This window comes from Phoxinus phoxinus (assembly GCF_949152265.1).
Source record: "Phoxinus phoxinus genome assembly, chromosome: 16".
NCBI classification, from domain to species: domain Eukaryota; kingdom Metazoa; phylum Chordata; class Actinopteri; order Cypriniformes; family Leuciscidae; genus Phoxinus; species Phoxinus phoxinus.
Genome location: NC_136891.1, coordinates 32,602,092 through 32,628,414, shown reverse-complemented (window position 1 = coordinate 32,628,414; position 26,323 = coordinate 32,602,092). Strand labels below are relative to the sequence as shown.

General features: G+C 39.7%; 1 protein-coding gene across 1 annotated transcript in view; it reads right to left on the bottom strand.

The window, feature by feature from the left end:
* The window catches only part of myt1la (myelin transcription factor 1-like, a), a 94,695-nt gene extending 69,426 nt beyond the window's left edge, over window positions 1–25,269 (bottom strand). The window contains exons 1-5 of the mRNA XM_079639419.1: window positions 25,193–25,269; window positions 24,992–25,123; window positions 19,905–20,004; window positions 5,625–5,860; window positions 3,057–3,119 (exon numbers count right to left, since the gene is read on the bottom strand). The gene's annotated coding sequence lies outside the window, so the exon portion shown is untranslated. The remainder of the gene's footprint in view (window positions 1–3,056; window positions 3,120–5,624; window positions 5,861–19,904; window positions 20,005–24,991; window positions 25,124–25,192) is intronic.
* Between the last annotated feature and the right edge of the window lie 1,054 nt (window positions 25,270–26,323).

The following is a 26,323-nucleotide window of genomic DNA, read 5'->3' as shown; positions in this document are numbered from 1 at the left end:
AGATTCAGAACAAGGGAGTTGGAAAAGACACCACCTCTGTGTGTGAGAGAGAACGTGTTGTGTGTGTATATTTGTGTGTGCACATGCCTCTGCTACCTCCCCGATCCAGGCATGTTTGAAGGCTATGGCGGTGTGACCTACTTTAACTGCCTGGCTTGAATAATGTATCTCGCAGAGACGGAGAGAGAGAGAGAGAGACGGAGAGAGAGAGAGAGAGAGAGAGAGAGAGAGAGAGAGAGAGAGAGAGAGAGAGAGAGAGAGAGAGAGAGACAGAGACGGTGGAGAGAGAGAGAGAGAGACGGTGGAGAGAGAGAGAGACGAGAGAGAGAGAGAGACAGAGACGGTGGAGAGAGAGAGAGAAAGAGACGAGAGATAGAGAGAGAGAGAGAGAGAGAGATGAGGGGGCTAAGAGGCGTGAGAGAAAGAGAGTGAAATGAGTGCGAGAAAGAGGGAGAAAAGGAGCGCGAAAAAGAGAGAAAGAGGAGGAGGAAAGCAGAGAAACCCACAGCACGGTTTGTCATTCACACATCTCTGTCGATATGCCTCAGTGTCAACAAACAGTCTCCACCAGCGTGGAGTTAAAAGCAAAGCTGGATAGAGTGAGAAAGAGAGAATGAGGCAGGGAGAGAAAGAAAGGGCGTTAGTGCAGGGTTCAGATATGAGAAGAAAGCCCGGGTCTTTAACAGTCTGCAGTGCAGCCGCTTAGCAGGAGAGGAGGGTGTGTGTGTGTGTGTGTGTGTGTGTGTGTGCAGACGGCACGCAAGCATCCACACAAATGCTGCTTTACACAGCACCTCCTCGTCACCTCTGCTAACACGAGTCCCTCTTTAGGTTCCCTGCTGAAAAGACCAGCATAGACTAGTATGCATTCAAGGCTGGTTTAGCTGTAGGACAAGCCTCGCTGTTCACTTTGTTGGTGAAACATGTCCGTTCTTTCTGATGAAGATGATTGACTGAGGCATCCTAGCCATCTTGGAACCTTATAAGTTATATATTTTTTTAACTTTCTACAAAAAGGCAGCAACTTCGCCCTCCTTACAAATAGCATGGGAGGATTGATGCACTATTGATCTCAATAGAATCTGGTGTTAGGATGTTGTTAACCTAATATATCATGTTTGATACGCATTATACGCAACATAATTCAAACTTTCCTGAAAAACCTGTCGTACACAATCTTCTACATGCCTTCTGCTCTCTGATTGATAGTTCATACTATTTTAGCAAGTAAAGTAAAGGATGGTACACTGTGAAATCTTTAATAATTTTTATAAACTCAACGTAAGAGTAACTTTTATATTGTTAGTGATATTTCAAGATAAACATTTACTGGATTGAAGCAACTTAAGTTTACTTAAATATCAATACATAATTTTTCAGAAAAATTGTGTTAAAATTCAAGTATCAAATATATTTTTCCTCCTCGGGTGTGAGCTCCATATTCTCCTACACTATATATGAGCCATCAAAGCCTGATATAACAAAATAGGATACTCAAAATAGAAAAAAAAAATAGAAAAAAAGACAACATGGAGAAAGAAAGCCACTCTTTTATCACTTGTGAGAGTTGTACATTCAAGCTGTTTAGCGAGATTTTTAGCAAGAAAAGCGTTTTGCATAAAGCCCGGAGAATATATTTAATGTAACCCCAAGCTCTCGAACCCCACCCCGTGTCTGTCTGCAATGTGTGAAGAAGGTTTAAGCAGCACCATGGAGTCTCATTCAACAGCCATATGTGCTCAAGACGTGTAGGTGCACACTGACTGATGCATATGGTGGCTAATTGGATAATTGCAGTAATGCCACTGACTCAGTCTGTTCTCTGTGTGAGATTCTTGCCGACGGGGTTCAGAGGCGTCTGGCTGCAAGGCTAACCTGCTCAAAATGACCCAATCATCAGTCTGAGACCAGGGGTCTGTTTACCTGGTGTATATGATCATGAGATCATGTAAGCAGACTGAAAAGCAGCGTTTCAAAATGTAGATTTAATTGAAAGGTGATGTGTTTAAAAAAAAAATGTATATAAAATACATACCTGTCAAGTTTTGGATTTGAAAATAAGGGAAATTTTCCGGCGCCCACCGCGAGCAGTTCCACCAAGCTCCAGTAACCTATCCCTTAGGCTACATTTTAAGACAGGTGTTATAGCCTAAAAAGGGCTATATATGAAGAGCATTTATTTAAAGGCTCATTTGCATATTTTCATTCTGTTCATTTAACATTGCTTGTCTTTATGACAAATGGAAACATTTTATTTTCATTCCACACATTCTTTTCATTTCATATTGCTTTTCTTTTACAGTTTTTCTTTTCACATAACTTTTCTTTACTCTTATGGTGCGTTCACACCGGACGCGAATAGCGCGTCATGCGCGAGTGATTTCTATTCGCGAGCTATTCGCGTCCGGTGTGAACCATTATGGCGCGTTTTACGCGCGTAACACGTCTTTGCATTGACTTAACATTGAAATCACTCGCGCCTGACGCGCTATTCGCGTCCGGTGTGAACGCACCATAAGTGAGTTATTGTACAAATTTGTTGCGGACTTTGCATTCTTTAAGACTGTTTTGGAAGGAGTGTTTGTGGGCTGGACCAGAGTGGTTAATTTTTACATGAGAGTAGAGCGCAAACAGTTCTGTTGTCTAACGTCATCCTATTCTCTGTAACAAAACTTACAAAACGCGTAACTGTCCCCCACCCTGCTCCTCTTCAGAAAATTAAATTCGCTGTCCCATTGATAGCGGTATTTACATGAGGGTTTTGTTTTTTTGGCAGGAGTGCCTTCCGTGTCTGTCGTAGCGTCCATCATCCGTCAGTTTTTTTCCCGCGTTGTCACTCATCATCCTACCTCACACACTAGGTTAACGCGGGTTAAAATACGGGAGATTTACGGGAAAATACTAATACGGGAGGACGGCGGGAAAGAAGGGTAAAATACGGGGCTTTCCCGGCCAAAACGGGATACTTGACAGGTATGATAAAATATTATATCTTCTCATATTATACACTTTAACATGTATTGACAATTAGAAGTAAGCCATTTGGACTACGGTACCTGTTTTTTTCTGCGCACTGGAAGACAGGGGCAGGGCGAAGGCATTTGGAGTGTTTGGGAAACCTGTTTGGAAACAGATAAATATTTGTGTTGAAAAGTTAAAATTTCTATGTATTAATCAAAGAAAATAAATAAATAAATCAGGGTTTCCACAAAAATATTAAAAATGCAACTGTCAACATTGATAATAATCAGAAATGTTTACAAATCAGCATATTAGAATTAATATTTCTGCAGGATCATGTGACACTGAAGACTGGAAGGAAGCTTTGCCATCACAGGAATAAAATTATATTTTAAAATATAGTATTAAGTTTGAAAACGGTTATTTTAAATAGTAAAGTCACAATGTTAGTTATACTGTATTTTTTTAATCAAATACATGCATCCTCGCGCAGTGAGCATAAGAGACTTCTTTCAAAAACATGTAAACGAACAATGTTTACTCGTTCTCCGTGTTGGACAGAGAAATTCACATTTATTTCTCAATGTCTGCCACTTGAAAACTACAGATTCAACTTCCGCGATATTGCATCCTTGTCTACAGATGTTCGGATCGACCGAGGACAGAACAGTTATTGTAAGAATATTGATCACAAAAAATTGTATTGTAGGCTACTATACTCTTTAAAATGCATATGGTAAAAATGGAACGCTATGGCAACAGCTTTATTCCCGGCTGCGTGAGCGTTTGCTTCGGGGGGTTGGGCGGAACTGACAGAACACGGCAGTTTCTTTCAGCTTTTCCCCTCCGTTTCGCCTAAAACACGGTGTTTGTGGTCGTCCAGTTTGAAATGTTGACTAAAAACAGTGTTTTTTCATATTTTCTGTTGCGGCGTTCGCTCCAATTCTTTGCAACCTTTAGCCACTGCCTACAACGTGGAGGATCCTTCACTGGAAACCGATAAACGTTCTCTTTGAATTCTTGCACCCGGGAACAATACAAGTCGACGCCTTTATGACTAAAAGTTTCCTAAGAAGTATTTCCTACCTAAAGCGAGGCGGTTTTTGACTTATGGTTGAAACTTATGGGGTCGCTGTGTCCAGTTTATATACCGTCTATGTTTTTGACTCTGTCTGGTAAGCGCATCCATAAACTGGTCTTGAACGGGAACATGCCCAGTGCATTATGGGTGATGAAGTTTTACTGAAAAAGTTTTATTGAAAGCCCATTTTGTCAACGAAGTACCCCTTTAAGCAAAGACAGACATGAATCTTCTGAACCAAAACGCATTATGGTCACTCTTTCGGTGGTAATGCAGCTTTTCAGCTGAAAACTCTTGTATGTAAACATCAGTAACAGGTAATGTCAGTGGATTTATATTTGTATATTTCCCATCAAGGCAGTGACATGGATCACATGGTTCAGCAAAGCACGTCTCCAGTGCTTCCATGCTGTGTGTGTCACTCAGTCTTAGAGTATCCACAATGCTCTGGGCCAAGGCATATCTCAAAGCCTCAGCTGAGGTCACCATCCCCAGCAAAGGTAGACAAGAGGACACGCTTCATCAGACGACCGTAAACTTCACTCGCTCCCTAGTCGGTAGTACCGGAGGAGGCTGAAGGGGAAGGTTGTTTTAAAGTGAAGAGGATTTTGGTGCATATGCATTCTACTGTGTGGGAGATGAGAGTATGGCCTTTCCCAGCAGGCTTTAGATGCAGACAGAGCCCTGTGTCTCACACCCCCTCTGCACTCGTCTGAAATGGAGAGAGTACAGGCTTGTCCTGACCCACCTGGCTGTGCCAGTTGTGTGTCTGTGTACAATTTTATTATATAGGCTATATAAATAGCATTGTTCCAAAACCTAACCAAAGCCTCATTGTCTACTACCTGGTTGAGAAGCGACACAAACAGCAATCTGAACGGGAGAATCAGCAATTCACAACAACACAAAAGAAGATATTTTGAAGAATGTTGGTAACCAAACAGTTTTGGTTCCCATTGGCTTCCATTGTATTTTGTCTATACCAAGGTTTCTCAAACTCGGTCCTGGAGGGCCACTGTCCTGCACAGTTTAGCTCCAACCCTGATCAAACACACCTAGCTGTGAGTTTCTAGTGATCCTGAAGACATTGATTAGCATGCTCAGGTGTGTTTGATCAGTGTTGGAGCTAAACTGTGCAGGACAGTAGTCCTCCAGGACCGAGTTTGAGAAACCCTGGGACCCAAAACTGCTGTGTTACCAACATTCTTCAAAATATTTTGTTTTTGTGTGTGTGTGTGTTCAGCAGAAGAAAGAAATGCATTGTTTTTGTAACGACACGAGGGTGAATAAATAATGACAGAATGATCATTTTTGGGTGGACTTCTATCATTTAACAATAGCAATGCTGTTTATGCTCATCGCACAGCATTCTGGGGTGGCCTTCTGTGTAAAGTATAGTAGCATAGTGATTCTGCTTTAAAATTTGATCTAAAGAAGGTATCTTAGGCACCAGAATAATTACGATGACCTTATGAAAAGACTTCGTGTCAGGAGATCGCCGATGAAGTTTTAAAATGCCGGCTCCGTAGGCGTCGTAAATATTTTTTGGACACAAATACACACACAAATACAACAAACACACATTGTTGTGCCACCACGGCTCCGGTCCTTCATAATACCGGAGATCACAGGGCTGAAGGTCTTGTCAGTCAACCTTCGATCAAAGCAAAGCAGGCTCTCTACACGGCGCACTCTCCCCTGCATCGATTTCCCTCTTTTTCATCTCGGCTGTGTGATGTTCGCTCCAGATAGGGCTGAGGTTTGGGACGGAGCCGCCTGCAGCAAAGCAGAGCTCGCGTTGGATAACACTGCGCTCTGCTGAGGAAGAATGGAAGAATGTTTAATAAAAGAAACATATTGAGTAATTGCTTTGTCTGTCCTCAAGGGGGCAGTAATGTTAGAATTCCTTTCTGTGAAATAGGAATCAACCGAGTGAAAGAGGCTTGAATATTTATACAGGCATGAACACACACAGGCACACACACCACGATGGATGTGGAGGTTCAGAACAATGGGAACAGAAAGAGAGGATATTTGGGAGAGAGAGAGATTGCTGGTTGAGTGAGCTGATAAATGAGAAGCCAGGCTGAATGAGGGATGTGCATGGCTGGCTGGCTGCTACTGCTGCTGTGAGAGACTCAGCCTACACCGGCAGAATGTAAAGCAGCAGCAGACACACTGGGGTGCAGCGGCTGTCCCAGCCCCCTACAGGCATGTGCGCACACACACACACACACACACACACACACACACACACACACACACACACACACACACACACACACACACACACACACACACACACTATTCTCTCCTTCCTCCTCTCACTGAAACAGAATTGGAAGAGTACAATTATCAAAAACAGTGCAAGCTAAATCATTGCGCAAAATGTTGTAGAACTACAAAATCGAAACATGGCAAGCCATTAAGTCATTTTCCCTTTGCGGACTTTTCACATCTCGGACAGTCAGTTGGGCTGAGAACTGGTATGAGCGCGGTGGCATATAAACACTGGGAAACTGTTAGAAGGGTTCCTAATGTGTGGATGGAAATAAACAAAACACAAACAACATCACAAAGCTCAGCTAGATCTGTTTTTACACTAGAAAAAATATTGTTAAAAGTTGTAAATGAAACAAAGATTATTAGTGTACGTTTTAAAAGAATTTAGAATTTGAGAATTTTTTTATATTTGAACAGAAAGATATGATACATTTCAATGACACACACACACACACACACACACTCTCATGCTCATGCTCATTTATTTACTCAAAAAGATGAGCTTTGTGAAATATTATTGCAACAATGTAAAAATGTAAAACTGTTTTCTATTTTTATATATTTTAAATTGTAACATTCCTATGATGCCAGAGCTTAGTGTTACATGATCCCATTATAAATCATTCTAAAATGCTGATTTGGTGCTCTAGAAATTATTATTATTATTAAAGTGGAAAACGGTTGTGCTGCTTAGGATTTTTTTTCCAGGATTTTTTTATGAATACAAAGTTTAAATGAACAGCATTTGAACAGTTTTTTTTAAAGAAAATTTTAAATATAAAAGTTTTTGCACCCCTTGCTGAATAAAAGTACTAATAAAAAACAGATGTCTTGATACATTTACTAATATATTTTAGACTAAGCCCATGTTTTTTTTTGCAGTGTGCAAAGTAGTTCACAAATAGACTATTATTAGGCCATCAGCTGAGCATCCAAACATTTGGGCCTCAGGATACCCTGGATATCAAGACATCAAACAATTCCCTGCTAATAAAACAACAACTTGGATCAGCATAAATGTCTTTGCTAGTTCAAGCAGGTTTATGATAACTAGCTAGACCAGTTAGCAACTATATGATTAATAGCTATAAGAATGATTGCAATCCTTGTATGACGCAACTAGCTTAACTTAAATTAGAATGGTCAGAGTCATCCTTTGGGAATGATATAGCAAGCTACTAGTTTAAAAGGATAGTTCACCCAATTGACCATTTGCAAAGACCCGCCCGCCTTAGTTACTGTTGCTATGTCCGACAAGCTACGCCGCTCTCACACACACTATGTTCTCATGCAGAGAAAAACACATCGCGGAGCAGAGAGACACTGACAACACACTGACAGACAGGACAGACCAGGTTACTTTTGATATTAAAACATTAAACAAAGTCTCACCTTTCAAATTTGGTCATTTTTAAAAAGAAATTGAAACAATAAATACCGTTTTGTGGCTCTTTAATGTGTGTGACAGATCGCTGTCGCCTCAGTTAAAGCTGCTCGTGAACCGATCATCTCTTCCTTCTAGTTAATTTTTATAGCATCAAATAAACATGAATGAACATCAGAAGGAATGTTGTTTTAACCGCGGAAAGACATCAGTACACTCCGCTTCTCAAGCTCACATCCTCCCATGTTAATCTACTAACTCTCCTGACCGCTTTGTCGGACAAAATGGCGGATGGCGAAGTATGATTGGGCAGATCACCTGTCAATCAAGCTTCCTGCGAAGGGTCAACTGGTGATTGGCTCATTTATTTAGAATGCGGGACTTATTATTATACATTTTCTCCCTGCGAAGAGTCAATTGTTTTCAAAGAACTATGTTGGTTTTCACTATTTCGATAGTTCACTTCAGGCATTCTACTAACTATAAATAACTTTGCGACTACATGTCAACAAACTCTCATTAGTAGACTGTTAGGATATGGGTTAGGGTTAGTGGGATAAGTTGATATCTACCCTGTTAAAAAATATTTTTATGATTTGTTATCAAAACTTTTTATCTTTTGTCAAATCAACTTCGATAACTAATGTGTGAAGATAACATACTATTTTGAGTTTCTGTTTATTAAACCTTTCTTCTTCATTGTACTAACTCAAAATTTTTAGTTCGTTGTAATTAAAAATTTAAGGCAACAAGGTAACTTGCTTTTTTAAGTTAAATTAACGTGTTTTTTTTACAGTGTACTTGCAAAGTGACTTGTCTGAACGCAGTTGTCTGGTGCACTTTTTACATGAAAATGTTCTCTCTGAGCCTGCAGTTTTCCAGAGAGTGTGCAAAAAACCCCACTATCAGTTGACCATGAGGAAAGCAAGCACAAAAAAATGGGGAATTAGCTGGAGGGTCTCATTTGCCTTTACTACTCTTCCAGTGCTGTGGGCTTCATTAAACGCACTGAGCAGCCTCTGAAGACAAGCACATTAAAGCCTGTGGAGTAACATTCCAACACTGAGAAGCAGACAAAGTAGAACAAGGCAAACCAGATTTATAGTAATGTAGATTTTTTTTACTAGTTATGCGGCATTGAGAGTCTTTTTTACAGCCGAATAAAACCAAGGGGCGATAACTGGAATAAAACAAAGGTAAGCACACAGAGAAAGAGGAAGGGAGGGAAGGAGAGAACAATATGAAGGTATGGCGGTATACTTGAAAAACGCCTTTGGCCACACGCACAAATTCTAGTGTACAAGCGTCATTAAAAAAGTTAATTAATCTTAATTAACTTCTCCTTTGTCTCAGAGTTCTTTATTGCAGGCGGAATGATTTGCCTCACAAGGGGAAGAATTGGGCTCAGCCTAATGCCATAATCAGCGGTCTGCAGGAGGCGAGGCACTCACGCTGCTGATTGCTTTTTGACAGACTCACGCTCTGACATGCTGCTTTTCTTTTCTCCGCTTCCCTCACTCTCTCTCTCCCTGTTTTCTGTTGTAGGAGCAATCTACATCAGGCGCAGTATGAAATGGAAGAAGGCTAATCCAAAGCAGTGAAGAACTTATGGTTTTGCAGAAGAGGGAATTTTTGTTAAGCCCCCCCCACCACTTTGTTCACTGTGCCAACGGGCAGCTCTCGGTGTCCATTTAACAGGGATAAGTGTGTGGACTTGAACGGGTTTGCATCCATGTGTGTATGAGAGACAAACAGAGAAAGAGGGAGAGAGAGAGAGAGAGAGTGAATATATCTCTTCTCATCCTCTCTCCTCATAATTGTTTGAGAGCTGGCTATGATGAGACGTGCAGTGAATCGCAACTCACGTCTATCACCCACAAACAAACAAGAAAGCAAAGAAGAACAAAGACCTTCTCCTCGGTTACACAATGCAGCAAATGGTTTCTAAGCCCATAAGTGCTAAAGCTACTGAAGTCGCAATTATTATAAGACTGTCAGCTGAGCATCCAAACATTTAGGCCTCAGGATACCCGATATCAAGACATTGAATAATTCCATGCAACAACAACAACAACTTAGATCAGCATAAATGCCCTTGCTAGTTCAAGCAGGTTTATGCTGGATAACTAGCTAGACCAGTTAGCAACTATATAGTCAAGTCATCTTCATTTATATAGCGCTTTTAACAATGTAGATTAACCAACTAAGAATGATTGTAATCATTGTATGAGAATGATGCATCTAGCAACTAGCTAATAGCGTAACTTAAGTTATAATGATCAAAATCATCCTTTGGGAATGATGTAGCAACTAGCAACTACATGAAAAGGATAGTTCACTAATTTTTTCCCCAAAAAACTATTTTGGGTTACACTATTTCGATAGTCCACCTTAGACTCTCAGAGTATTAGTAGACTGTTAGGATAGGGTTAGGGTTTCATTTTTGGGTGAATAAGCACTTTAATAACTACATACGAAAGATCTGAATGATTAATGTGGCTAGCTACTAGCTTTACTACACTCAAAAAAATGCTGGGTTGTTTGAACCCAATTCTGGGTCAAATATGGACAAACCCTAACGTTGGATTAAAAATGCAAAAATTTAACCCAACGGCTGGGTTTGTCCATTTTTTTACCCAAAATTGGGTTAAAACAACCCAGTATTTTTTAGAGTGTAACTATCTGAATGATCAGAATCCTGTCATGAATTCTGAACCGCATACGACTCCAGCTAATTCTGTCATAGAAAGATATTGTAAAAGTAGTAAGAGTAGTATACTATTGTGAGGCACCAAATTCATTGTCTGGCATAACGCAAAGTTACAAGTTTAAAAGGATAATAAACCAAAAAATACAACCTCCATCTAGTAAGAAACATTTGTGCGTGTGTGTGTGTTCCACAGAGGAAAGAAAGTTATTCAGGTTTCGAACATGTACATGATGATGAGTAAATGATGACAGAATTGAACATTTTCGGTGAACCATCCCTTTAACTACATCAGAATGATCAGAAGCATTTTATGAGTGATGTGGCAATTATTTACTAGTTAAAAGGGACAGTTCACCCCAAAATAAAAATTCTGTCTTTTTTCCTTATGTTTCCAAAAACATATTTTGTGTTCCACAGAAGAAAGAGAGCTATTGATGTTTGTAATGACACGATAATGAATGAGTAAATGATCACAATTAACTACATCAGAATGATGAAAATAATTGTGTGGGAATGATGTAGCTATCAGTTAGCTTAACTGGCTACATTACAATGATCATAATCATTTGATGCCTATGTTAGTAACTAGCTGCTAGCTTCGCTACATCAGAAAGGCCGTGCTGGTTGATGATTTCCCCCCCCCCCAATAGCCTGGCGACTCCCTATTAAGTCCTATTGTACCGAATTTTGGTTGTAGTTCCATCCGAGTTCCACTGGGGGCGATCGTCCGAGTGCAAAATGAATGGGAGTCTATGGAGCTAGACGGCTAAATTTGTCTCTTTCACCCGATTGCCGTTGAGAAATCTCAGATTTGATTGTAGGTTTTGCAAGTTCAACATGGGTTATAGGTCGAAAGTTGAATGAACGATTACTTATGTCCTTTCGATTTCTTAGAGGTTGAGTTGTTGTTGCCCATAACACACTAGCATTCTGCTAATGAACGCTGATTGGTCAGTGAAGGACTGATTACGACCAGAGTTACCGCTTGATGGCATCATGGCATCCGAAGCGGGACCAGAATGTCTTCTAGCAGAAACTCTTCTAGAATGTGTGTTTACCTGTGTCCGCTGTGACTGTAAGTCGCTCTGTAGTATAAGTTGCATCAGTCAAAAAATGCGTCATGAAGAGAAAAAAAACATATATAAATCGCATTTAGAAGTTAAAGAACTATAAGTTATTTAGAAATTTATTTCACAAAATCCAAGACCAAGAACAGACATTTAATCTGGAAAGGCAAGTTATTCAGCTCCACAACAGCACAACAGCTGAATAGTGTCCGGTGTGTTAGCGTAACACATTAACAGTTATTCAGCGACACAATAGCATAAAGAACATATACCTGAGGCTGAATAGACTAAACTAACATTAGCCAGCGAGTCCAACAAGTTACCGGTAAGCAAGTTCACCAAGCTCCCGATCTCATTCCTCATCACTGAATCCATTGAGTTCTTCCTCTGTGTCGCTTCTGAACAACTCCGCTAACTAGAGCGCCCTCTCTCGGCTGTAGACGGTAATGTTTTCTCTTGGTTCATCTCAGTCAGTATGAATTAATTTTGATATATAAGTCGCACCTGACTATAAGTCGCAGGAGCAGCCAAACTATGAAAAAAAGTGCTTTACGGACTTATAGTCCAGAAAATACGGTATGTATATTTTAAATTGCATTTCTGTCTACAGATCCTCCTAACTTTTACACAATGCATCTTTAAACCAAATAAATAAATAAAAAGTGGCTATTCTACAAATTTTTTATTTCTGTTCAACAGTCTCCAGATGGTCTTTGTTTGGTGATGCGGTGTGAGGTACATATGGAGGAGGGCAGAGAGTGGCACGCGACACTCGGGCACCGGGGGCTGCTGGGAGTGTGTAGCGGCCATCTTGCCTGCGTTATCTCTCTCCCATATGTTCACCCGGGGCTGGCTCATCCTGCCGTAATTGACTTTCTCCCATGGAGCCCAGCCATAGCTGCAGGCTGGAGTGAACTTGCGTGCCTGTGCTCACCCTGATAAAACTATTACACACTCCCCCAGCGATTCAGTGTGTGCGCGGCGCATGACACGAGTGTGTGTGTGTGTGTGTTTGTTTCTGAATCAGAAACTGTGCTCCAACCACTGCAGTATAATTGGAATCCAGCAAAGCAGTGGGCTGTGGTGACACTGGCACAGATCCTTGACTTCAGTTGAACTCCAACCGGAAAGCGCAGTTAAAATGTATATCCCTTACCGAGGAACCTGATAATGTTCCTCAAGGCCGGAGTCATACGAATGCACAAACACGAGCAGAAACAAACAAGGCTCGCTAAAGCAGACTGTAATTCTCCAGTAGCTGCGCTATAAAGTGTTTACTCCTCTCTAGCTGGCGTTGTGTTGAATAGTAAAAACCTTTCTGATGTTTGTGTGCTGCACAGCCCCATTGAGCTTCCCGTGAGCTGCTCCCAATAAAGTCTCACCTGTGGCACTGTTATTTTCTCTCTCTCTCCCTCTCTTTTCCAATGATGTGCCTCGGGCTCTTGGATCCAAGCCTCTATCCGGGTCCTTTGAGTGGCAGCGCACTGATTGTCACCGGGGCTTGTTAAATTCGTTAATTGTATTGAAGGCTGTCACGTTTTCACAGGAGGGAGAGGAGCTGTAAATTATTCATTATCCCTTGAAATGCAAAAGACAGCCGAGGCGAGGGAACGGTGCTATGTAGGTCACTTCCTTCTCTCCCACCCCCCAAACCGACAGTCACAGAGAGAGAGAGAAAGAGAAAGCGACAGTGTGAGAGAGTGCTTAACTGCAGCATAACCATGGAACCGCGGCTAGGAAGCCCCACAGGAGGAATACTGATGACAGGAAGCTCTCGCCAACACTGCTGCACTTTCAGTTTGTATATACTTCAGTTTGGAGCCGGCTGCAACTTTTAAAGCTCAATCAAGCTCCACTCCACCAGTGTGGAAATACCTCTCCGTCTCCCTGATATAGCCATGCTCAGGTCTGGTTTCTGATGCAGCAGTGCATGCTCTGGAACCCCGGAGCCCTGTATGTACCATAATAGATTTACACTAGAGCTGCACGATTAATAGGAATAAAACGGAAATCAGATATAGTATGATAATCAAATCGCAAAGGCAGCAATTTAATTAAATAAATATGTGCTGCGTGTTTCTCAGTGAAGCGCGGCACTGGGTTTTTTGGCATGGCACTGGGCCATGTCCACACTAATACGTTTTCGTTTATTTTTCTCTCCCTTTTGGCCTTCCGTCCACACTTAGGCCCTGTTTACACAAGAACGCTCGCGGGTGAAAACGTAAAAATATTTTATCGGATGTGCCTTTCGTTTACACGGCGACGGCGTTTTTGGGACTTAAAAACGCAAAAAAGTGAACTTTCTCCAGAGTGGAAATCTTAAAAACGCTCCACCATCGCGTTCCCGTCTAAAGGGTAAAAACGCAAAAGTCTGCTAGACAGTGAAGGCGTCGCGTACGCGTTTACGTCAAAGGCATGCGCCAGAACAGGAAAATAACAAAACATTATCAAACTAAAATATATCATTAATTTAATTGACAAAAAAAATAAAAAATGCGGTCATTTTTGAGCGACACGCGAAGAGCACCGAGGGTTAAAGCAGCAGCCTCACCGTATTAAACATGAAAAACTGGTTCAGCGTCTCTGTCACTTTCAGTGCTCCACATCGCCACCTAGCCGTCTGGAGTGCACACTACATCCAATTTCACACACTTTTGCGTCACCGTATGCTCGCAGATTCCCCCCCCCCCCATAACGCTCGTCTAAACGCAGAATAAAAAATGATAACGCAACGCCACTTTCGCGTTTTTTCTTCAGATCGTGTCCGTGTAAACATAGCCTGAGACGGCATTTTAAGTCAACGAGAACGTAGCTTTTGGAATCCAAAGCGGATACATTTGAAAACGCCATTTTCGCATTGTAGTGTGGACTGTGAAGCCGGAGGTATTTGAAAACGATGACGTAAGTTTAGTCATGTGATCCATGTTGTACCAATAGATATTCATGTTTACCAGTATTGTGTCTGTTATGTGCTATTCACTTTTACACGGTTGCTAAAGTGTTACTTTGCACACTCTTCATATCACAGTCCTGCAAAGATGACAGAATGTACTCACATTTGCTGTCCTGCGGCATACAGGAGAGCAGAAGCATTTTAGACCAAACATACGGTGACAGTGTGCGACCTCGACGCATCAGTGAATGCTGAGATATTTTGCCAAATAAAATTTTCCTGTTAGAAGAATTGCGCGATAATTGTATTATTTATTTTTCCATCCATACCATCTCAGTGATAAGTTTCTCATCCACACTGAAACGTCCGAAAACGCCTGAAACGCTAGTGTGGACGGAGAACGTTTATAAAATGTCGTTTTCAAATGTCTGCGGATTAATGTAGACGTAGCCTCGGTTTACAACAATGCTGCTCCATATGAACTCATCTCTACATCTGCTTTGAGTTTGGGTCACTTATGAAGAGCACTTAGTAACGCAACATGCTCCAGTCATCTTACCAAACTTGTAATGAGAAGCGCTTATAAATCAGCAACAAAAGGAAGCTATAAGGGCTCTCTGGTGTAAAAGCTTAATGTTTAACGTTTGAAAATTAATACATTTAGACAGCAAAAGAATATTAGTATTGTTATTGTAATATTAGATAGTAGTAGTAGTAGTATACAGTTTTTTTATTTTACAAATATTAAAATTGTAATATTTCTTGTTTTGTTTAATATTTTTATTTAGCAATAATAATCATTATTTTATGATGATATTATTACAAAATGTAGTGATCATACAGTATAGCAATATAACGATAATAACAGTAATAATTTATTAGTAATAATAACCTTAAAAAGCTTTGATTATGCCTACATTTCCTGATGGCACCTACAAACCTGCGTGAAATTACAACAAATTTCCCCTGCTTCTCTGGGTTTAAAATGTGAATTTTGCTCATATTTCTCTTTCATTATGGTTCTAAGTCAGTGTGCTTTTTAGCTTGCTGCGGCAGCGGGGGGGCGCCTGTACTCACGGTGGGAACAGGCAGCCATTTTGGCTCCACACAGGGAACCTGATGGCATAAATACGGCTGCCATCAATCAATCCCAGGAGCCCTGCAGCGACACCATCCCTGATCTTTCTCTCTCGCCCTTTATTTCTCTCTGTATCATTTAAAGACACACACACACACACACACACACACACACACACACACACACACTTTAACACAACTGCCATAATACATTTCAAAGCAGGATAAAAAAAACTCTAAGAAAAACACCTCTTAATAGATTTGAATATCTGCTTTGCAACTTTATCCACTGCAATGCATGTAAATGACAACTGTGTGTCAAAATTAGGATAATCACTTGTGAAATAATCAAGATCTTCAATAGGAATCAGTCGGTATAATCAACACCATTACTGGTACTGTACATGAAAGAAATAATTAGTGGAGGTGTTAAAGTAGAATGATGGCTGAGTGGGTGTACGGCACGCATGCACTGAAATAACTCGGGCGGTCATCTGAACGAGAATGAAACAATCACGCTTGGAGGTGGTTCAGAATACACCAGGAAATGAAGTTACTGTGAGGGGAGCCGTAGAGCAGAGTTGCTGCAACAAAAGCTGTGAATGAGAGTGACGTAAATGGTATTTATGCCAACTGGCTGGTAAGAGAGCTCAAGAAAGACCTAAAACCTTTCATACTTCACTGACGAAAAGACCAAAGTAATGATCGGCAGCATATGTCGTGTTTGGATGCTGGTGTGCTGGCGTCTGTGCCAGGCTGCTACAGTAGATCAGCCAGCAGGAACTAAAATTAATATCAAATCAAATCAGGAATAAAGTACACTGCATTGAATGGCAGTTAATGAAGATGATTGCAAATGTATCTGTCTGCAACGAATACAAAAACTAAACCAACTCCAAGTTTTTAGCTTTTTTTCATCTTCACATTAGCCACCTAGTGACAAGGTGGTATTGTAATTAGCTGTAGTATAATGGTTGTCGTCAAATTTTTTGGACAATTTTCTTTCAGGAGTGACAACCGCATTTAAAGGAGCCGTATGTAAGATTGTGTCCAAAACTGGTACTGCAATCACTTTCAAATTACTGTAGAGCGGTGTATCCCCTCCCTATCCCCCCTGACTCGAGGTATTAACGTTAGACATTTTTCATCCGACTAGAGTTAGAGCTGGCAACCCGGATGCCGAAACACTACTGACTTCGTGATTGGTGGATAGGTGGAGGGTGGCGCTTCGGGCCAAAACACAAGATGACAACATCAACATCAGTTGAGGGCTGCAACTTCACTTTTTAAATGACAATATCTTGGCTGTACTACTGTTGTCAGTGATATAAGTATTTGAAATGAACATGATTTCTTAAAGGGTTAGTTCACCCAAAAATGAAAATAATGTCATTAATGACTCACCCTCATGTCGTTCTAAGCCCGTAAGACCTCCGTTCATCTTCGGAACACAGTTTAAGATATTTTAGATTTAGTCCGAGAGCTTTCTGTCCGTCCATTGAAACTGTATATACAGTATACTGGCCATGTCCATAAAGGTAATAAAAAGATCATCAAAGTAGTCCATGTGACATCAGTGGGTTAGTTAGAAGTTTTTGAAGCATCGAAAATACTTTTTGGTCCAAAAATAACACAAAATAAGGCTTTATTCCGCATTGTATTCTCTCCCGGGTCTGTTGTGAATCTGCGTTCAGGACTCCGCAGTGACGCTGCTGACGGAAGACGCTGATGACGTGTTATCTGGTGCGCCCGAGCTTCGTTTACAGTCTGAGGGAGACGCACGCTATATTCAAGCTATTCTACATTGTTTGCGTGGATATCATTTTTTTAATGGTGCGTAAATGTGCATGTCGCGGATGAGACACTTTTACAGCGTGCGTTTCCCTCAGACTGTAAACGAAGCTCGGGCGCACCAGAAATACACGTCATCAGCGTCTTACGCCATCAGCGTAACTGTGAAGGATTGACAACAGACCCGGGAGAGAATACAATGCGGAATAAAGTCTTATTTTGTGTTATTTTTGGACCAAAAAGTATTTTCGATGCTTCATAAACTTCTAACTAACCCACTGATGTCACATGGACTACTTTGATGATCTTTTTATTACCTTTATGGACATGGCCAGTATACTGTATATACAGTTTCAATGGAGGGACAGAATGCTCTCGGACTAAATCTAAAATATCTTAAACTGTGTTCCGAAGATGAACGGAGGTCTTACGGGCTTAGAACGACATGAGGGTGAGTCATTAATGACATTATTTTCATTTTTGGGTGAACTAACCCTTTAATGTCTAGTGACATATCAGCAAGGGCGTAGGAACCGGGGGGAACCCCCCAAAAATTATACCGCGGAGGAGAAAAATATTTGATTTTTAAATCGAGCTTCGCACCGAGCGCACGTCAGAAACAGAGGGCAGGGTGTGTGTGTGTGTGTGTATGTGTTCATCTGAGCCTCATTGGTCCGTCACTGCCCGTCAATGTCAGAATAATTGAGATGACCAATTAAATCAAAGTAGGCGGGCTTTATATTCACAGAAGAGGCTGAGTGCAAATTTTAGCAGCGCGAGGCGCACCTCGACGCGTCGGTAGTTTATGCTCAAGTGCGAGATAAGATGTAAGTAGCTAAACTAAACATTTCATATTTGACAGCTGGTTTAGGTCATACATGTTAGAAATAATCAGGCAAATCAACGTTTGTCTAATTTCGCCATTTGTACCTGAAAATAGGCCTATGTAACGTGATTCATGTAACTTAATGTAATAATTAGTTGAGGCTAACATTACTGTCATTGTGAGGGGAGGGGACAAAAACATTAACGAAGCCGTTTTCATCATATATTATAAGGCACAGGTTAATATGAATGTGTATTGTGTACATATTGAGAATTAATATTATAATATAATTTGTAGTCTTCAGTAAATTGAGGTGACTCAAAGTGCACCAGATTAATGAATTTATCTTTAAAATATACCAAATTTTCTTCATGCACCCCCGGACGCCCCTAGAGGTAACGACCTCCACTTACACAAATATTGGGGGAAACACAGTAACGTCTTAGAATTAAAATACGTACATTATCAGGATTTTATTCACCTCCGCCTCGTTTTGAGCCAGGAAAAACCCTGCATATACTCATCGGGGACTGAGAGCCCCCCTAAAATGAAAATCCTAGAATCGCCCTTTTGGGCTTGTTTAAGCTTGGCTTATAAAGCGTTGAAGTTTATGAAGTTATTAACACTGTTGTTAACATAGTTCTTGTTTGTTGTTTTTATAGGAATATCTGGCAAATCTTTATCATTTTTCATAGTTAATAGTAGGGCTGTAAACGATTGATCGCGATTAATCGCATCCAAAATAAAAGTTTGTGTTTACATAATATTCGTGTGTGTATTGTGTATAATTATTTTGTATATATAAATACACACACATGCATGTATATATTTGAGAAATATTTGCATTTATATACTGCATATATATTTTTATATAATTTATATTATATATAAATATAACTACTTAATATAAATAAATAAAAAAATCTTAAATATATATATGCATTTGTGTGTATTTATATATACAAAATAATTATACATAATACACACACATATATTATGTAAACACAAACTTTTATTTTGGATGTGATTAATCGTTTACAGCCCTAGGTTCTTAATGAGGCTAATCTCATTCAGTAATTATTGATTACCTAATACCTAATTACTCTCATTCCTAAATTTAATATTACTTCCTGATTAGTTAATCTTGTTTCCATATTAGTTAATAATAGCTCAAGCGTTAGCCTATAAGTACTACTCTTTTGTCCGGCATTACTTCCTGCATAGTTACCTATTAATGACGGACCTTTATTCTAAGGTGTTACCAAATACTGATAAACCAATATTTCATGTTATGTTCCAAATAACCAATAAATAGTCAATAGTCTAAACCAGTGTTTCTTAACTAAGCCTCAGAAAGGGCCCAATATGTCTTAAAATAATATAAAGCTAAAACAGTGAATATTTTAAATTGCCTCCTTTTTGTTTGTTTGTTTGAAGAACCAGGGTTCAAATAGTATTGAAAAAAATTGATATTTTTAGAAATTTTAAAAGTCTTATTTGCAGAAAATTCATGGAAATTAGGGATGCAAATTATCGATTAATTAATTAATCATTAGTTGATTGACTTTATCGATCGATTAACGATTAACTGATAAGTGGCTATTTTCCGGAGAATGTAAATTTCTCACGGTATCAATAGTGTCTTTAACATAAAAAGCAAAATATTGCTTATATGAATACAATTTGTATCTGCCATGGAGAGTTATAGAATGAAGTTCTAGTTACGCCAAGCTCTAACACTAATAGAACGGTACAGTCAGCCATGCTAACAACTAACAAGTCAATAACCGCTTGACTCCAACAACTAGATCAAAACCAGAAAAGCACTAACCAGCCTGAACCAGCATGGAAACTTTTGCCAGTTTGAGTTGGTTCTTTCAGTGCATGTAGAGTTAGCAGGTCATCTGTGCAGTTACAGATAAACATCTCTCCTGTGAAAAAGACAAAAATAATTAATATGGCATCTTTACAGTGAGCAAAACAAAATCCATTGCTCTCAAACTGAAGCAACTGGGTATTGGAGAGCAAGCCCACAGCAGAGAGAGGGAGCGAGAGTAAAAAATCTTGTCGGAGAGGCTGATTAACATTTAATAAAGATCCATGAGCCAGGCTGGATGACACCGGAGCAGTGGGCAGCCCAGACGGCTGCTGTTCAGGAGAAGGGGAGATGGGCGCTCAATACTAACGAAAGAGGAAAAGGTCATTAAGCAAGGGCACAGCTTTACACTCTTCCCTTTAACAGTCTTCCTTCTCTCTGTTCCCAGACCTGGACCCTGGACAAGGGTTTGCCGTTGCATTTCACCAACAGTGGCATGTTTCTCACATGTTACACAGATGTAAATCAATGCCACTGTGATAAAAGCAAATGTACATTAACCTTTAACACTCTGAGCTCAACGCACTACGGCAAGGACGCGTCTGCTGCCGACAAGTCACATATTGATTTGTACGCCCACAAAGCTGGTAGTCATGTGACCAAACGTAACCTTCAGCTCAGCGCATCTCAATACATCAGCAGGGGTCAGCTTAGTAAAGAGCAGAGAGTGAAATGTGAAAGCTACAGTTGTTCGTTTTGCAATGCAAATTCATTGCTTTTAGGATAAAGTGATTTTTGAGTTTAAATCTAGAATGAAAATAAATGGCGATGCATATTGCACACAATGTTAATGCAGTCAAAGAAATTACTGATATATACACTACCATACAACATTTGGGGTCAGTATTTTTTTTAAGAAATTAATACTATTATTCAGCAAGGATGCCTTAAATTGTTCAAAAGTGACAGAGAAGACATTGATAATGTTACAAAAGATTTCTATTTCAAATTCTACTCGTCAAAGTATCCAAAATGTGTCATGATTTGCACCAAAATATTAAGCAGCACAACTGTTTTCATCATTTTCTAAAGGATCATGTGCCTAAAGACTGGTTCCTGAAAATTCAGCGTTGCCATCACTGGAATAAATTGCATTTTAAAATATATCAAAATAGAAAACAGTAATTTAAATTGAAATAATATTAATTCCACAATATTACTGTATATATTTTTTTTAATCAAATAAATGCAGCTAAGGCAAGCATAAGAGAGACATTTTTCAAATACTTTTCCAAAAATATTACAGACCACAAACTTTTGAACCGTAGTGTATAAAGGTTTGATTTCACCACAAAAACTGAAGATGAGCCAAAAAATAATAATTATGACGATAATTTTTTTTTGTAAACATCTGGATGAGTAATCATCAGCATCAATATAAGTGAAATGAAAAATAAATTGTTTATAATTCCTGCACAGGAGAGACTTGGGTTTTTTTTAGACAAATTTTGAGGCTCTAAGTAGCATTCGACATCCATGAACGGTATATTTGATTTCTTTATTTCTGAATAATGTCTATGAAAAGCAACTTTTGTTCAAAATTCTGAGTCTATTCACATTTTCTCAATTTTTCCAGTATTTTCTGTACAACAGCACACTAGTTTGTTTGGCTATTATTGTAGTAGTATCTATTTAAGATTGGCCACAATATGGACCACAGCCGTTTAGTCAAATCTGGCAACGTGAGACTAGGTACGCGTGCACTGCTGCATGTGATCCCATGTATCCCGTCCCATTAGTAGGAAATCTTTCAAGTACTGGCCTCCCACTCTTTCTCCCTTAGTGACTTTCCATCTGAAATGCCGCAGTGCCCTCAGTTGGTAATGGCACTTCTTAGTGCTCTCCTGCCTTTCGTGTCAGACTGACTTCAGACCTGAAGCCAAACTAAAAGAACGAGCTTTTCCGATCCCGAATCTCTCCTCTGGTTTTTAATTGAAACTGATCCCAAATCAACAAAGAGAACGCTCACTTATAGTATACAGAGCTAGAAACACAAAAAGGGACATTGTGGTGAGGAGAGGAAAGAGAATGAGGGAGAGAAATAACGAACGGCTGAACACAGAGCGAGAACGAGCGAAAGAAATCAATAGCTAGGTTTCATGCAGGGCAGGTTGCTGTGGGCTGTGTTGTCAAGGTGACAGAGGAGCTATGGGGCTTGGTGGCGCAGGCTGATGAATGGGCAGCGGTTGAATGACCTCATGCTACCCATACTGCTCTGCTCCTCTTCAGCCCGAGTGAACCTGCGGCGCACACCGTCTACTACTGTATCAACACCAGCTCGGTTCGTGCCAGCCGCTTTTCGCCATGCCAGGGCCAGAAGTGGGCACAGATGCTTACACAAGCCTGACTGTGTCTGGCAGCGATCAGCGCGTAAACTCATCAGCAAAGGAATATGGTTGTTAAGGCTACATAGAAATGCTAATTTAGTCAATGTCTGCAAATAGCTGTATAGTTGCAGGTAAAAAAAAAAGTATGTGAACCTTGGCATGATGTATTTACGTATAAAATTAGGCAAGAACTTGATCTGATCTTCACTTAAAGGTACAATATGTAAGAATTTTGTAATGAAATATACAAAAAACACTTGCATAATTGTTATATATTTCTTTCAATTGTGTACTTACATTATCCTAAATGTTTCCAAGAATTAGTCAATTCAGAAAAATTCACAATTTTAAATAGTCCCTCGTCACCTGTCAATGACGTAATATCCACGTTATTCCTGGTTTCCGAGTGTACTGCCATAGTAATCATGGCTATGTGGACAACTGCACAGTAGCTATGTTTCCATCCACACGTTTTTATCCGAATTAAGTGATATCGAATGAAAAATGCCTTATGGAAACAGTAAAACTCGATAGAATTTCATGAATATCGACTCGAATGAAATGCATTCGGTCTCATCGGATTTTATCTTGATTGATTTACGGCTTATGCGATAAACGCTGATGGAAACGTTATTTGCCAAATAAATAATTAATAAATTTTGTCTAGCAAAACTTTGTTCGCAAATGTTGGCTTGAATGTTGTGCGATTCAGTGCGGAAATGAATGGAAACACCTTAAAATGTCTCAAATCAATTCGATATACCAATTTGATCGCAAAACAGCAGTGACGTCATTACGCACAGGTTTTTATTCGCTTTAAAGCCATTGGATGGAAACGCACTTTCACCAGCTTTATTCACATGAGTTTTTTAACCGAACTTCAGATAATTCGATTGACAAGTGGATGGAAACTTAGCTAATGTTTAGCAGCACGGTGTTGTTGTTTCGTTCAAACATTATGGATCATGGCAAGCAGCCTTTGGGACAAAAGGAGAACTAAAACGAGGATCAATATCGGCGTGGCGTTTTCAAGATGCCAAGAGCTTCGCGACAATCTTTGACTTGACAGAGCTTCACGACTTGATAGAGACGCCGCTCTTGCATGCACTTTATTAGACAGGTGAGCAAATGTACATAAAACAAATCAAAGTTATAAAGCTCAAAAACATGATGAAATGTTAGAATATGATCATTATGTTATTCTAATGTTGATCTAGCTTACTGCTAGTCTCATATAGCCAAACAATTAACACATAGAATAACGTTATAACTTTCAACACACTCAAATGCTGTTATGATAGTGTAACTTTTAGACCAAGTGAAACTGTGCTGTGATTCCTCACAAGTTTATTTTATCAAATAAACTAACCTGTGTGAGTAGTAATTCAGCACTTGCGGGTAGTTCGGTAGAATGAAATCTCCTTATTTCTTTATATCCGGCAGGATGGGCATTTTTGAAAAATATTGTATGCGAATATTCGTGCTCATAAAAATCGAATATTCAATGTTTATTTAAATGACGTTTAACAAGAAAGCGATACTTTTTCAAAGATTTTGTCACCATTTCTGAGCTTAAGATTAGGCAATATACACAACCAGTTTAGCCTATATACCGTAAGATTTTCTTTTAGTTGAAAACATTAAACAATGTGTAAACAAAAAAATATAAAGAACAAATCCATATGCTCAAGCAGCGCAAACGAAAAAAACCCGCTAATAAAGCAGACTGCGCGGTTATCGTACAGAACGCACGCACTCGAGTCAGAATATGGTTATCGTGTTGTTTCACGTTCATGTTGAAAAAAATAACAACAATATCCACATGCTCAAGTGAGAAAACGCGATGTTCTGACAGACGTCGCAATAACACAAAGATAACGGTTTCATAAACCCGTCTCCCTCGACGTTATGTCTCAAAATTATGTTTGTATCATCTCGGCTCACACACGCGGTACAGCTCTTACCTGCAGCGATGGACATTGTAATATGATTTTCATCCAAGTAATTCCAAACTTCGCGAGGCAGACGACTACACTATCTGTAATCAAATACAATCAACACGCTCCACAGCGCCGCCCAGTGCATTTAATTCTGTGAGTTAGTGCTTGGGATTTATGATGGGCTCACACTGCATTAACGGCCAGCAAAGCAACGTAGCAAAATTTGATTAGTATTTTATTTTTCGATTAATAATTACAGATAGAATATTTAAATATTTCTGCACATCCCTAATATACACGGGACTAGCGTGTGCCGTGTGGCGCTGATATCCGTCACTCATTAGCAATCTCGCCCTGCTTAATACCAGAGTCATGTTACAAAGCATGAATGTTTTCACTCATCCATAAACATTATTAGATCCATCAGCATGACGGCAAGTTCCATGATTCCGCTTATCACTGCGTCATCAATCTATGCCTTTGTTATTGTAAGATGTTAGCGATCCCTAGTGGCAACATTTTTTACATATTGTAGCTTTAAGTCACAATGCTGGACAAACTGCTTAAATAGCATGCTAAAGCATTTTTTAATTGTTTTAATAAAAAATGTACGTGTCACCATGGAAAAAGTATGTGAACACCTTGCATTTTATTTTTAAGAGGTTATTGACTCTCCTTTGGTAACGTTAGCAATACCATCCACACACTTAATATGTTTTTGCAACATTAGATTTAACAACTTAGTTTGCCCAAAACTGAAACTGTCATTACTTACCTATACGTTGTGTCAAACGTGTATGCCTGTGGAACACAATAGAAGCTTTTCTGAAGAATTGTTTCTTTTAACAATTTGAGGAAGGCTAAGCATCCTCTCAGCCTCGACGGCTGTTCTCCGCCAATGCAGCATCTATTCAATAAACGAATTACTTTATAATTATATGAAAACATGTACTGTAGTGTACACTGTATAACATACCGTTTGGTTGTCTGTTTTAAATCAGTTTGAAGTGTCCCGCTCTGTGCAGCGCCCAGTCTGATGTCACGTGTCAAAACAAACACCACGAAGTGATCGTTTTTATCTCGCCTCTAGAGGGCCGCTCTTGTACTGTATACTGACAGCGCAGTGACTGCACCTCATCCAACCTTATATAGCAGCCTACTGTCTATCAACCCAGAAAATGAAATCAACCGAGTTTCTGCGAGCAATTGTTTGCACATGCTTGCTTGCAGTGTTCTTCCGAGCTTTTTGTAGTAAGTAACGAATGTGCTTTGGGGAAATGTATCGGAGTAAAAGTATTTAAAAAAAATTAAGAAATAAACTAGTAAAACTAGTAAAAGTTGACAGAAATATAAAAACTCAAGGACAGATTCTCCCAAATACTCAAGTACTATATATATATATACTATACACTATAGCATTTTAGCAAATAGAGGTGAAGGTTCTTAGAGTAGCATGCAAAATGACAACATGTAGTAAACAATAGCACTGCTTTACACCATAATGCCCTTTATAATCTTTGCAGGAGAGAGAGAGAGAGAGAGAGAGAGAGAGAGAGAGAGAGAGAGAGAGAGAGAGAGAGAGAGAGAGAGAGAGAGAGAATTGACGCATACTCATGCACTGAGTTGTGCCATCTGCTCAACTTGGCAGCTTAACATTATATATGGGAGGAATGCCCCTCCCTCACTCTCTCCTTCTTTCTCTCTGATGATCAATCAGCAGTGGTTGCGGTCACTGCAAAGTTATCCATGGGGTCACAGCAGGCACAGCGGGCACATCAGACCCCGTGGGCACTGGTAGACTACAGGGGTGGAGCATTCTTCATTCAGACAGAGAGTGCAGGAGGACAACACCATGCTCATCATAGAGCTCTGTTATGCAGCAGAAACACTGTTTAATGTGAAAACAATATGAGAGACTGATGTTGCTTTGCTTTTTTGAGGAATTTTGTCTTTTGGCACCCTTAGCATTGATATTTTTAATCTGTAAATGTATAATAATGTGGTCAATTACGACAGCACTAACATTCATACTTATAATGGAGGCACTCAAGCAGTGTACTGTTACTATGGTTACAATCGGCTAATTAGTGTATTCTAACTTGTAATT